Here is a 12,992-nt window from a genome sequence, read left to right as displayed (position 1 = left end):
TCAGATTTACATGCAGCAGCACCTTGTCTATATGCAAAATCATATGACATACCATTATATTCAATTCCAAACCACAAACTCCAGTTTTATTTTGTTTGTCTAAATGTGTGACATCATTGCGCACATCACAATCATGTGAGGGAAGTTCCCATGAGGAGACGCTCCGCCTCCTCATGCTCTTTGCTGCCCCTCTCAAAGTGCTGCCTGGGTCCAATGGACCCAGTGGGACCCATGGTAGGGCCGGCCCTGCCGCCCTTAACAAAAGAACCTCGTATGCTGAAGTGCATGCGGAACTTTCCTGTCCAAACAGATCCCGTAACATCGGAAAGGTAACTGGTCATCTCACATCCGGCCGTCTGTAACCCTTCCTATATCCCTTTAAGGCTTGTTTCACCAAGAAATCTATAGTGAAATCATGGAGTCCTAGCAATTTAAACAAGAAGGCCAAACTGGACATCTTCCAGTTAATCGCAGAAATCAATACCCCTTGTTCAAAATTCAAACAAATAAAATAAAGAAAGATGTTGCCCACATCCGCACTAAAATGTCGATAGCAACCAGCTCTAAAAGGTCCCACCATTCACGCCATACCTTTGAAAAAGCAGACCAAGTCGACCTACTTAAAGAATTCCGGATCAATCCTGCAGCGATTCCAAGGCATTTTGCTAGAGCTTCAGAGGACAAGGAACTCTGTGTTGATCTGCTCCCAGGTGCAGAATTTCCAATTTTTACCAAGTGGATTTCCGCCTGATGGGCAACCAGTTTATTATCAAATAAACAACATTCTATTGCCTGTGAGTCGATAACAATACCCAAAAAGCTGAGCACAGAAGTTTGGCCAAACATCTTATCAGGGGCCAGCAGAATGCCAAATAGCTTTGCAGTGTGTTGAACTTTTACCAACAGGACGCCACAAAAAATGGAGGGCAGGGAACCCACGCACAAAATAGTGAATGACAGAATTAACCCCCAACACATCCTGGACAACCCATTTGATGAAGGAACGGATGTTCTCGAAGAGCAGGCAGGAAATTTAGCAGTCCATCGGTATGCAATGGTCTACATAAAAGACATCCATCCACCTACAACCCGAGAAAGTTTGGAGGATGAATTAACAGCAAACAAAAGGCCAATTCTATGTCAGTCTTGGCTATAAGGGAACCCTGTCCATAATGACGAACTCAAAAAAACCCCACATGGAACAAGGTATAAGACACTGTGCCAGCCGCTGGGTCAATAGCCTCATTGACAACCCATCTTTAGGGAAGAAAAGGCGGGAATCAAGTGGAACTTTTTGGGCTCCTTCTTAGGGACGACCCCTAAAGCAGAAACCACTAGGTTCTCTAGAGGAGGAGCTGAAAACAGGCCACTCATGCGCCCCAAAGCTACTTGCTAGGCCAGCTTGTCTGAGACCACAGAAGGGTGTAATATCGCCCAATGCAGGTTGTCCGCCATAGGCGAGATGTGGGAAAGAGAACAAGAAATCCGAATATCATTTAAAAAACCCAACTCCAACAACCGCACGGTTCCGATACCTACTTAGAAATCACTGGAGTCCTCCCTTTTCCCTGAAGCGTCTCCGGAATATCCCTTGCCCTGCTTGAAACAGCGCGAGAAGGCATGGGATCCGCCACAACCAGAGCATTCATGTTTGAAGCGGCGACCACTTCCAAACTTACACACTCTCTTGCTAAACGACCAACAATACCGCTTTTGTTTCGGGGCCAGTTGTCCCGGGGCACTATCCCAGACACTATCCCCCCTCCCCCATGGAAAAATGATGTAGAAGTATGGGCGGACGTCATCAGCTTCATCCACAAGGTGATGTTTTTGTGGTCCCAGCGCAATCACCGTCTAACAGCCCTGCGTTGACGAAATTGTTCATCATAGTGAAGCCATGCAGTACCCCTGTAGACCCTTTGCGCCTCGCTAATGAAGCCCAGATAGCAGAACAACGCCGAATAACTCTCCGGGTGCCTCTCCTCAATCACGCTCGCCATAACGGCAAAGGTTTGAAGACTATTGCTAAACTTGCGCGGGATCAACCTGCAACGCCTTTTCTCTTTGTCTCTTTTTTGACTCCTCAGACCAGACCCTTCTCCAATGGCAGAAGAGTGAAGATCTCTATGTACTCATATCTGAAGATTTTTTCACACACCTCTGATTTGAGATGCGCCCCAAGGGGGCCCTCAAAGCACACGTATCTCACATTTGGCCAAATTGGACAAGTGGACGGTATCGGCGCCCTTGCCGGCTCCTTTGTTGGAGCAGCTGCATCCACCGCTGCTGCCGTCACAGCAGAAGGAGCCCCCAAGGACCCCGCAAGCTCCAGGTCCCCCAGCATCCCCCCAGGCTCTGGCTCCCCCTGCAGGGGAATATTCACCCTGGTAAGGCTCCCCGCAGCTGTCGGGCCAACCCCCGGTCCCGCTTGGTACCCCTGCCGATACCGGGGCAATGTTGGACTGTGATCCCCGTTGAAAAAAAGAACCAGCAATCTGAGACCTGACAACAGCCCCTGCAACTCCCCATCGGCCCCAGATGCAGCAGAACCAGAGCCAGTGAGGAGCAGAAGAAGGTGCAGCCACAGCGGCAGGTCTCCCAGAAGTCCCCCCCCCCCTTGTGCCACCCAACCCAAAAGACCTGACAAAAGTCTGCAAAGAAGAAAGATCCGAAAAGGTGCACTCATCAGGCCTTGCCGGACCGGACCCAGTAGCCACCTCTCCCGTATCCACCGGTGAAGCCTGTTTCATGGCACCAACATCTTCAGAGCTGGAGAGCTCCTCCTCGGATCTGGCCACCTCTTCCTCTCTCCTATCATCCTCATACGGGGCATGCCAGGCACATTAGGGCCCACAACCGAGGGTCCAAGCCGACTGCCAAGGTCCCCGGCCAAGGTGCTTTTTTGTTCAGGAAAAAGTTCATATTTTAATGAAACCTGTTTAATGCACCTGTAATTCCATTCAAATAGCAGGTCTCAGTTTAATTATTTCTTTCAAGCGAAATGAGTCGACTCAATGATGTCAAGAAGGAACATTCTGATGATCAATCCTTCTACAAACGCTCAAAATAAAATCAGGTTTTTTTGTTTGTTTTTTTTTTTTTTTATTTTGGATAGAGAAGGGAAGGATTGCAACCCTTGCCATTTATATTTAAATCTGTGTCCCCACTAGTGGTGTATACTGTCACAAAGTCAGAAAGTTGATTGCAAATCTACAGTAAAGATTTACAGTTGTCACCAAAACAAAAGATGAAGATAAATCTTGCCATGGAGATATCTGCTCCAGGGACAACTAGGAGGGGATTTTACCCCACTTTGTAGGGATTCTACTTTACTACCTGTTCGCCTCCAGCACAAGAAGCAAGGGAAGTCTTCTCAACTCACCAGGGTTTAACAATTCCCTAGCTGAAATAGAAAGTTTTGGCTATACATTCACTTTAAATCCTGACAATAGGAAATCTAAAATTATATAAAAATTAAACCATTTTAACCACTTCTGGACCGGAAGGATTTTCCCCCTTAATGACCAGGCCATATTTTGTGATTTGGCACTGCGTTACATGGACAATTGCACCTGTTGTACTTAGATAAAACTGATGTTCTTTTTTTCCCACAAATAGAGGTTTCTTTTGGTGGTATTTGATTACCTCTGCGATTTTTATTTTTTGCGCTATAAACAAAAAAAGAGCGACAATTCTGAAAAAAAAAAAAAAAACTATATTTTTCACATTCTGCTATATAACATTCTCAAAAAAAAATGTAAAATCAAAATGTTTTAACATTTTAGGCCAATTTGTTTTCTGCTACATATTTTTGTAAAAAAAAAAAAAAAAAACTACGGGAAAGATTTATGTCATTTTTATTTTTTACTAGTAATGGCGGCGATCTGCGATTTTTTTTTTTGTGGGACTGCGACATTGCGGCAGACAGATCGGACCCATGACTGACATTTTTGACACTTTTGGGGGGGTCCAGTGACAATATGCACTGTTACTGTAATAATGACACTGGCAGGGAAGGGGTTAACTGTGTGGGTGATCAAGGGGTTAAATGTGTACCTAGGGGCGTGTTTCTAACTGTGTGGGGGGCGTGGCTTGTGAAATGATCATAGAGACCTGTGATCCTATATAGAAGGATCACAGGGGCTCTATGATCATTCCAGGGAGAACAGTCAGCTGTGTTTACGACAGCTGACCTTTCTTCTCTCTCAGCGGGGAACGATCGCGGGTGTCAGGCGGCAATTGGAGCCGCCTGCCCCATGCATCGGCTTCCCCGCTGATGAGCGGGGGCGGGAACGCACCGCCGGCAGTGCACGCTCGCCCCCTAGCTCCCTGCGCGCGACTGATGTATACCTACGGCGGTTTGCGCAGGAGCGGCTGCCTGCAGCAGTATAGTCGTAAAGTGGTTAAAGATGTATACAGCTTGCCTATTACAGTTAAAAAAATAAAAAAATGAATAATAATATGTCGGCATGTGCCAGAGTTTTCCTTGGCTACCAACAATCATGTGGTTTAGTGTAAACTTAGTTCATTATTCTGATTTAGAGGCAAAAAATACAGCGATATCTTATGACGAGTTATTAAAAGTTATTACTCATGAAAAGCTTCTATTTAGAACATTTTACATGCTAAATGATGAGTCACGTTAGTGATAAAAGTCAAATATACGTAAAGCCAAAGCTTTTTTCATATAATTTCAGAAGCCATAGAGAAAGGTTAAAGCGGTGGAAAACCGCATAAAAAGAAATAAAGAACTAATAGGCACCGGGCAGTTTAAATCATAGTGAAATGCTTCGCATACTAGCACATTATGACAGAGTTACTTGAAAATTAAGCCCTCCAGCAGCGGGCTGTCACCGCTGAAGGCGCTTCCATCTGCACCCGGCCTTCTTCTAGGTTTGTAGGCATTGGGGATATGAATGGCAATATGAATGTGCGTGGAAGCCGCTGTTTACAGTGCGGCTCTGAAGGAACGGCATAGCATGTGCCGGTGACGTAACTGGCTGCATCTAAAGTAAATATCTTCTAAACTGTACATGTTTAGAAGATATTTACTGTACCTATAGGTAAGATTAATAGGCTTACCTATAGGTTAAAGTCATACAAGACAGTTTACTCCCACTCGATTAGAGTTTACCTGTCACAAAACACCGGAAGTGAAGTAGGATCTCTGAAATAAGAAATCCTCTCTTAGACTAGGTTCACACCTATGCGAGCAGTGCCGCTGTGGGACCCGCACAAATTCCTGCAGCTGCAACCACCCACACAGGGAATTGTGGGACCCGCGGGTGGCTACCAATAATCCTAATGTCACGCCGCCCACACTAGGGACCACGCTTCCCGTGCGGGCTGCGATTTCTAAAGTAGTGCAGGGACTTCTTTCCGGCATTTCACAGGGCATGGCAGCCCATCCAAATTAATGGGCTGTCGTGCCCAAGTAAACTTGGGCCACGAGGCTCTTGTAAGTGCGAACCTAGCCTTATTGGTTACAGCAAAAATCTTCCTACTTAGAAGATTTCCCTCTGTTCCTGTTCTGGTGACAAAACACAAAACTTTTTGAGTTTCCCACTTTTTTACCCTCAGGGACAAAAGTCACTAGGACAAGCATAGGCAAATAATTCTCCCCAACAGGGATACAGCAATTAAACAAGGAAATGGGTCCTACCATCCTCACTCTAAATCCCTTATAACGCAAGCTAAAACTTTTTGTTTAGAATTGAATAGAGTAGTGAGGGGTTAGAGACCATTCTTTTTTTTTTTTTTTGTTACTGTCTGTGTCTTTATTTGGAGGATTCATTTCCTCTAATTGTATTGATCACCAATGTCTCTGGGAATGAAAGTGAGGGGAAATCCAACTTTTTAATTGCCACTAGAACAAGAATAGATGGGAAATCTTCCATGGGACACTTGTTAATGTGACAGCTGTCTAGGAGTGATAATTTCTCACATTGGAAGGCGCTCCTCGTAGTTCTTGTTGCATATATAGGACAGGAAATTTTATTTTCCATTGATTTTTGTTAGGTATTATAAAGGAAAAATGCCAGCAACTTTACATATGTCATTAGACATTGGCTGCATACAAAAGTACAAGAATACACAAAAGAAGGAAATAAAAACATTTTCCAGAAAGTGTGGTGCTCCAATAATGCAACGCTGGAAACAGACTTTGAACATTAGGGATCTGCAAACATAAAGTAAATCCTCAGTTAGTGTCATCAACATAGGGAAGACAATGGTACGATACTCCATTATTGCTGAAGTGGTCCCTCCTACACACTAGGTGAGTAGAAGGTTAAGGGCAGAGTATGCCAAGCATTTAAAGTGGCCACATTTGCCATGATTCGCACCTTTAGAGTACAGACCTTGGTCTGCCATGCATTCCGCGTGTTATCATATTAATTGGCCTGAAGGCCTTACAGAGATAACGAAAAGGAGATAAAAGGAAATACAGTGCATCGGGAAAGTATTCACAGTGCTTCAAGTTTTCCACATTTTGGTATGTTACAGCCTTATTTCAAAATGGACTAAATTCATTATTTTCCTGAAAATTCTACAAACAATACCCCATAATGACAATGTGAAAGAAGTTTGTTTGAAATAAAACAAAATATGAAAAAAAAAATCACATGTACATAAGTAGTCACAAGCTTTGCCATGAAACTCAAAATTGAGCTCAGGTGCATCCTGTTTCCACTGATCAGCCCTGAGATGTTTCTACAACTTGATTGCAGGCCACCTGTGGTAAATTTAGTTGATTGGGCATGATTTGGAAAGGCACACACCTGTCTATATGAAGTCCCACAGTTAATAGTGCATGTCAGAGCAAAAACCAAGCAATGAATTTCAAGGAATAGTCTGTAGAACTCCAAGACAGGATTGTATGGAGGCACAGATCTGGGGAAGGGTACAGAAAAATTTCTGCAGCATTGAAGGTCCCAATGAACATAGTGGCCTTCATATCCATAAATGGAAGAAGTTTGGAACCACCATGACTCTTCCTAGAGCGGGCCACCCGGCCAAACTGAGCGATCGGGGGAGAAGGGCCTTAGTCAGGGAGGTGACCAAGAACCCAATGGTCACCCTTACAGAGCTCCAGCATTTCTTTGTGGAAAGAGGAGAACCTTCCATAAGAAAAACCATCTCTGCAGCATTCCACCAATCAGTCTTGTATGGTAGAGTGGCCAGACGAAAGCCACTCCTTAAAAGGCACATGACAGCCTGCCTGGAGTTTGCCAAAAGACATCTAAAGGACTCTCAGACCATGGGAAAAAAAAATCTGTGGTCGGATGAAACAAAGATTGAACTCTCCTGAATGGCAAGCGTCATGTCTGTAGGAAACCAAGCGCCGCTCATCACCTGACCAATACCATCACTATAGTGAAGCATGGTGGTGGCAGCATCATGCTGTTGGGATGTTTTTCAGCAGCAGGAAATGGGAGACGAGTCAGGGTCGAAGTAATGGTGAATGCAGCAATGTACAGAGACATCCGTGATGAAAACCTGCTTCAGAGCACTCTAGACCTCAGACTGGGGCAAAGGTTCATCTTCCAACAGGATAACGACTCTAAGCACACAGCCAGGATAAAAAAGGAGTGGCTACAGAATGGTGTCACTAGAGGGGGGGCAGAGGGGGCCTTGGCCCCCCAACATTATACTGTGCTCCCTCCCCATGTGCCCCCATAACAGAAAATGAGCTCCACCTCCTGCTCTGGGATGGCAGGTCGGTTAGCCCAGATTGCAGGTTCGGCCATTCCCGAGCATCAGTGTGAAGAATGGAGCTGGCACTAGAGGAAGCAGAGCTGATGCTTCCTCTATAGCACAGGCGGAGCCACAAGCCATACTGCCCACCTGGGGGACAGCAGCCAGCAATACCTGCAGGAATTCTGAGGAACAAGTGAAGATTGGTCAGTTGATGTTCAGGTAAACCGCAGTGCATCTGTGTGAAAGCAGCCTTAGGCCCCTTTCACAAGATCGGTCAGATCGGGTCCGCCTGTCTGTTTTTCAGGGGGACCCAATCGGACCCTCCATTCCCCTCTATAGAGCAGCAGATGTAAATGGACTTGTGTCTGTTTATACCCACCCATCTCCAATCCGATCCACTAAAAAAAAAAAACGGAAGGGGAACCGTCCCCTTCTGTCTGGGTGGATCAGATTGGAGGGCCCATTGAGTAGAGTGGGCTATGTCCGTTTCTGCCCTGCATATTCTGATTGCTGAATGGACACGGACATGGACCTGTCATCTGCCCGCTCCATTCATTGTGGCCCATGACTGATTACCAAGTCGCTAAAGTGGCCCTCGCTCCTCAAAAGGTTGGGCACCCCTGCTGTAGGGGCATGAGTCCTGGATGGAGAAGTGCGCTGTAGCAGCCTTCCCGCTTAGTTTCGCCACAGTGTGTGGTGGAAGAAAAGAGTCCCGGATGAAGAGGTGCGCTATACTGTAGTGCATCAGGAGACCCAGGGGAAATCATAAAGATCTTGCATGACTCTCCCTTCACTGTGGTTGGCAGGTCTCACTATTCTTCTCTACCTCCTCTGTGCGCTGAGAGCATGGCATCGATACTAGGCTTTATTACTGTGTAAACTGACACCAATACTAGGCTTTATTCCTGCATAAAATGGTACCAATACTAGGCTTTATTACTACGTAAACTAGTACCAATACTAGGCTTTATTACTACATAAACTGGCACCAGTATTAGGCTTTATTACTACGTAAACTGGCACCAATACTAGGAGTTATTACTGCGTAAACTGGCACTAATGCTAGGCTTTATTACTGCCTAAACTGGCATCAATACTAGGGGTTATTACAGTGTAAACTGGCATCAATATTAGGCTTTATTACTGCCTAAACTGGCACCAATACTAGGGGTTATCACTGCGTAAACTAGTACCAATACTAGGCTTTATTACTGCATAAACTGGCACCAATACTAGGGGCTATTACTCCGTAAACTGGCATCAATACTATGATTTCCTACTGCATAAATTAGCACCAAAATTGGGGGTTATTACTGCTTAAGCTGGCACCAGTACTAGGGGTTATTACTGTATAAACTGGCACCAATACTCGGGGCTATTACTGCATAAAATAGCACCACTACTAAGGGCTATTGTGAAAATAAAAAGTTAATGCTGCGCTATGGTAAATATAAAAGTGTAACTCAAAAGTGCTGCTGTGCAAAAATCAAAAAGATTCTAAACGTGATAATATAAAAAGACAGCACAAGTTGGTTGTGATTGGCATATGGTAACTAACTACCAAAGTGCCTTAAATGAATAAATGAATATATAAATATAAAAATTAAATATGCCAAAAAGGACTTAGTGCATTATTTTTAATACAAGACAAAATATCAATGAAAAGCACTACCATACACCCTGTGCAATGAATATATAAAGTTCATATAAGTGTAAGTCCATAAATACTAGCATGATTTTGCACGGAATATTGAGCACCTGAGCACTTTTTGTCTTGGTGATTATCTTTCACTGGCTACTTGCTGAAGCACTTTTTATGGACTTTTTGATTGATTTTTATAGTATTTATGGACTTACACTTATATGAACTTTATATATTCATTGCACAGGGTGTATGGTAGTGCTTTCCATTGATATTTTGTCTTGTATTGAAAATAATGCACCATTTTGGCATATTTACTTCTTATATTTATATATTCATTTATTCATTTAAGGCACTTTGGTAGTTAGTTACCATATGCCAATCACAACCAATTTGCGCTGTCTTTTTATATTATCACTAAGGGTTATTACTGTGTAAACTGGCATCAATACTAGGGGCTATTTCTGTGTAAACTGGCACCAATACTAGGAGCTATTATTGCATAAACTGGCACCAATAATAGGGGTTATTACTGTGTAAACTGTTTGTTGAAATTGCTTTAAATTATAAAGAAAATCTTTTGAGAGCCTTCCTCTTTCTCAGATCTGAAGCAATACCTGAGGAAGAAAGGAAAACTCTTGAAAGCTTGTCTTTTAAGTGTTAGGTTAATACAATAAAAAGATATCATTGAATACTGCATTACTCTCATATATACTATTTTAGTTTTTTTCAGTGGTGTGATTTAGTGGCGAAAATTATGAGTGCCCCCCCCCCCCCCAGTTTTGACTGTTGAACCCTATGTGTCCCTCTATATATTGTTCCTAGAGTCGCCACATAGTGTGGCTACAGGACAATTCTGTAAATGTCCTTGTGTGACCCAGAGCCCAGCCTTGAACCCAAATGAACATCTCTGGAGAGATCTGAAAATGGCTGGGCACTGATGCTCGTCATCCAACCTGATGGAGCTTGAGAGGTCCTACAAAGAAGAATGAGATGGGTGGCACAGTGGTGTAGTGGTTAGCACTTTCACCTAGCAGCAAGAGGGTCGCTGGTTCGAATCCCAACCACAACACTACCTGCCTGGAATTTGCATGTTCTCCCTGTGCCTGCGTGGGTTTCCTCTGGGTACTCTGGTTTCCTCCCACACTCCAAAGACTTAGTTGGATCCTGTATAAAATTGGCCCTACTGTGTATGTAAGTGAGTTAGGGACCTTAGTTGTAAGCTCCTTGACGGCAGGGACTGATGTGAATGTACAATGTACATGTAAAGCGCTGTGTAAATTGACAGCGCTATATAAAGTACCTTAAATAAATAAATAAAAATAATACTCAAAAAGACTTGAGGCTGTAATTGGTGCCAAATGTGCTTCATTCAACAAACTATTGAGCAAAGGCTGTGAATAATTCTTTCTTATCATTATTTGGTATTGCTTATAGAATTTTGAGGAAAATAATAAACTTAATCCATTTTGGAAGAAGGCTGTAACATAACATGGAAAAAGTGAACCGCTGTGAACACTTTCCAGATGCACTGTAGTTAAGAAAGAAAAAGAAAGCAAAAGGGAGGAAGTGCAACCCATCCCGTCAAGATATGTGCTGCGTTAGACATCTTAAGAGGCTTTTGAGAGGCATTTGATCCAGGGATCCTGTATATTTTCGAAGAAAGTATGTTTAGTGTGTAAAATTGCTGAAAGGAGTTTATCATGATCCATGATAGCTTAGGTTTGAATAGAATTGTAGAAGATTTCAATGACATGGCAACAGAAATACTAGCTGCTACAAAAATAAATTCTATTAGTCTCCTTGTGTGTCCTGTGTGCCCTCCACAGGGTGGTCCAGTAATGCCCATTGTGGATATTTAATGATTTTCGCCCGGGTAAGAGAGTTAATAAAGTTGTATGTAAGCATCCAAAACCTCTTCACGTTTGGGTAAATCCACCATGCATGAAACAGTGTGGAGACACCCGGGACACATAATGCCAATCTTGCCGGCATTATGTACCACATCAGGAAGACTTTATAGTTCGCTTCAGTTAATAAGGTGTTAGAGTACGTTTTAGAAGCATACTGTGCCATCTTACACCAATCTTCCGCTTCTAATGTCTAACCCATGTCTTGTTGCCATTTTTTCATATAGAACAGCTTGGTGGAACCAGAAGTCAATATGGTATAGAGCAGGGATTCCCAAACTACGGCCCTCCAGTTGTTCAGGAACTACAATTCCCATCATGCCTAGTCATGTATGTGAATGTCAGAGTTTTACAATGCCTCAGGGATGTCTAGTTCTGCAACAGCTGCAGGGCCATAGTTTGGGAATCCCTGGTATAGAGTTTAGCTATGCGACTGCTGTGCTACATAAAATATTCCATTGATGTGGAAGAAGTTATATCAGATGTATGTTTTAGAGTAGCTAGACAATGCGCTGAGTTTAGCATTAGAGTTCTGTATTAGGGAGTTGGTACTTTTCCTGTAGGAACTGTTTCGATAAGACACCTCTATTGTCACACATTTTCTATACGTAACAGGCCTTTGCTGGTCCACCAAGTGAAATTTTCAGGGCTGAGACCCAGAATGAAGGTTGGGTTACCAACCAATGGGGCCAAGGAAGTATGCATAGATTTGAATCTGTGTGTTACTACCAATCTCTTCCATATATTTAATGAAAAGGATAAGGTTGGGTATAAAATAACCAGCGATCCTAAAGCCTAGTACACACGCAACGATTATCGGCCGACCGGTCGTCCGTCTTTTGTCCAGGGTGGTGTTTTGTTGGTTGGAATGTGCCTAGCCTGCTCCACGAATTTTCTAGCCCGACAAAATTCTACTTCAGAAGTGATGTCATGTGTTGGTTTGCTTTCTTTGTGTTCTTTCTTCTCTGAGCATGCCCAGACTAGCTCATAAGATTTTTCCCTGTCGAAATCTGTACTGACTGCATGAAAATCGGCCGTGTTTTGACGGCGGACAAAAATTTTATAGCCTGCACACCAGATTTTTTTCAGCCGAAAAGTTGGAGTCGGTTGTCGGAAGCATCATACTAACAAGCCGAAAATCGGCGGATCGGTCGTCGGACGAAAACTCCCTGCCGATTTTCGACGCGTGTGTACGAGGCTTTAGCCTGCAGCCACATCAAATTACTGATCATCCTAGCAGGATGAAGGGATGATTTAAATTTTATCCATAATGGATATGATTTCTGCGTATGGAAGCAGATTAACTGGGCAAGCTGCATAGCATAAACTACTTGGCCTCCTCTCAATTTAGGTGTGTACAATATACATCTATTAACCCCGGATCTCCTCTTTACCCATATGAATTTTAGCAGCTTCCGTTGAAAAATCTTGTGTTCAGACATGTTTATTGACACAGGAATGGTTCTGAACATATGCAGTATCCTTGGCAGGATATCCATTTTTATTGAGTACAATCAATCGAACCGCAACGGCGGGGTAATTGTCCATCTGCTGAGCTCATCCAATAGTTTTCTATATAGGGGACAGTAATTTGTTTTGGTACAACATTTTCAATAAAGGGATTAAAAAGATGTCTTCTGATTGCTATTTAAAGGGAAATAAGTTTTGTATGGTACGGACAATGTGGTCCTCGAAGGATAAGTTTAACGCTAAGGATTTGGAGTTGTTGACTTTGAGGCCTG

Source organism: Pelophylax lessonae (assembly GCF_965119305.1).
Source record: "Pelophylax lessonae genome assembly, chromosome: 12".
In the NCBI taxonomy this organism is placed as follows: Eukaryota; Metazoa; Chordata; class Amphibia; order Anura; family Ranidae; genus Pelophylax; species Pelophylax lessonae.
Note: the sequence above shows the minus strand (reverse complement) of the source record.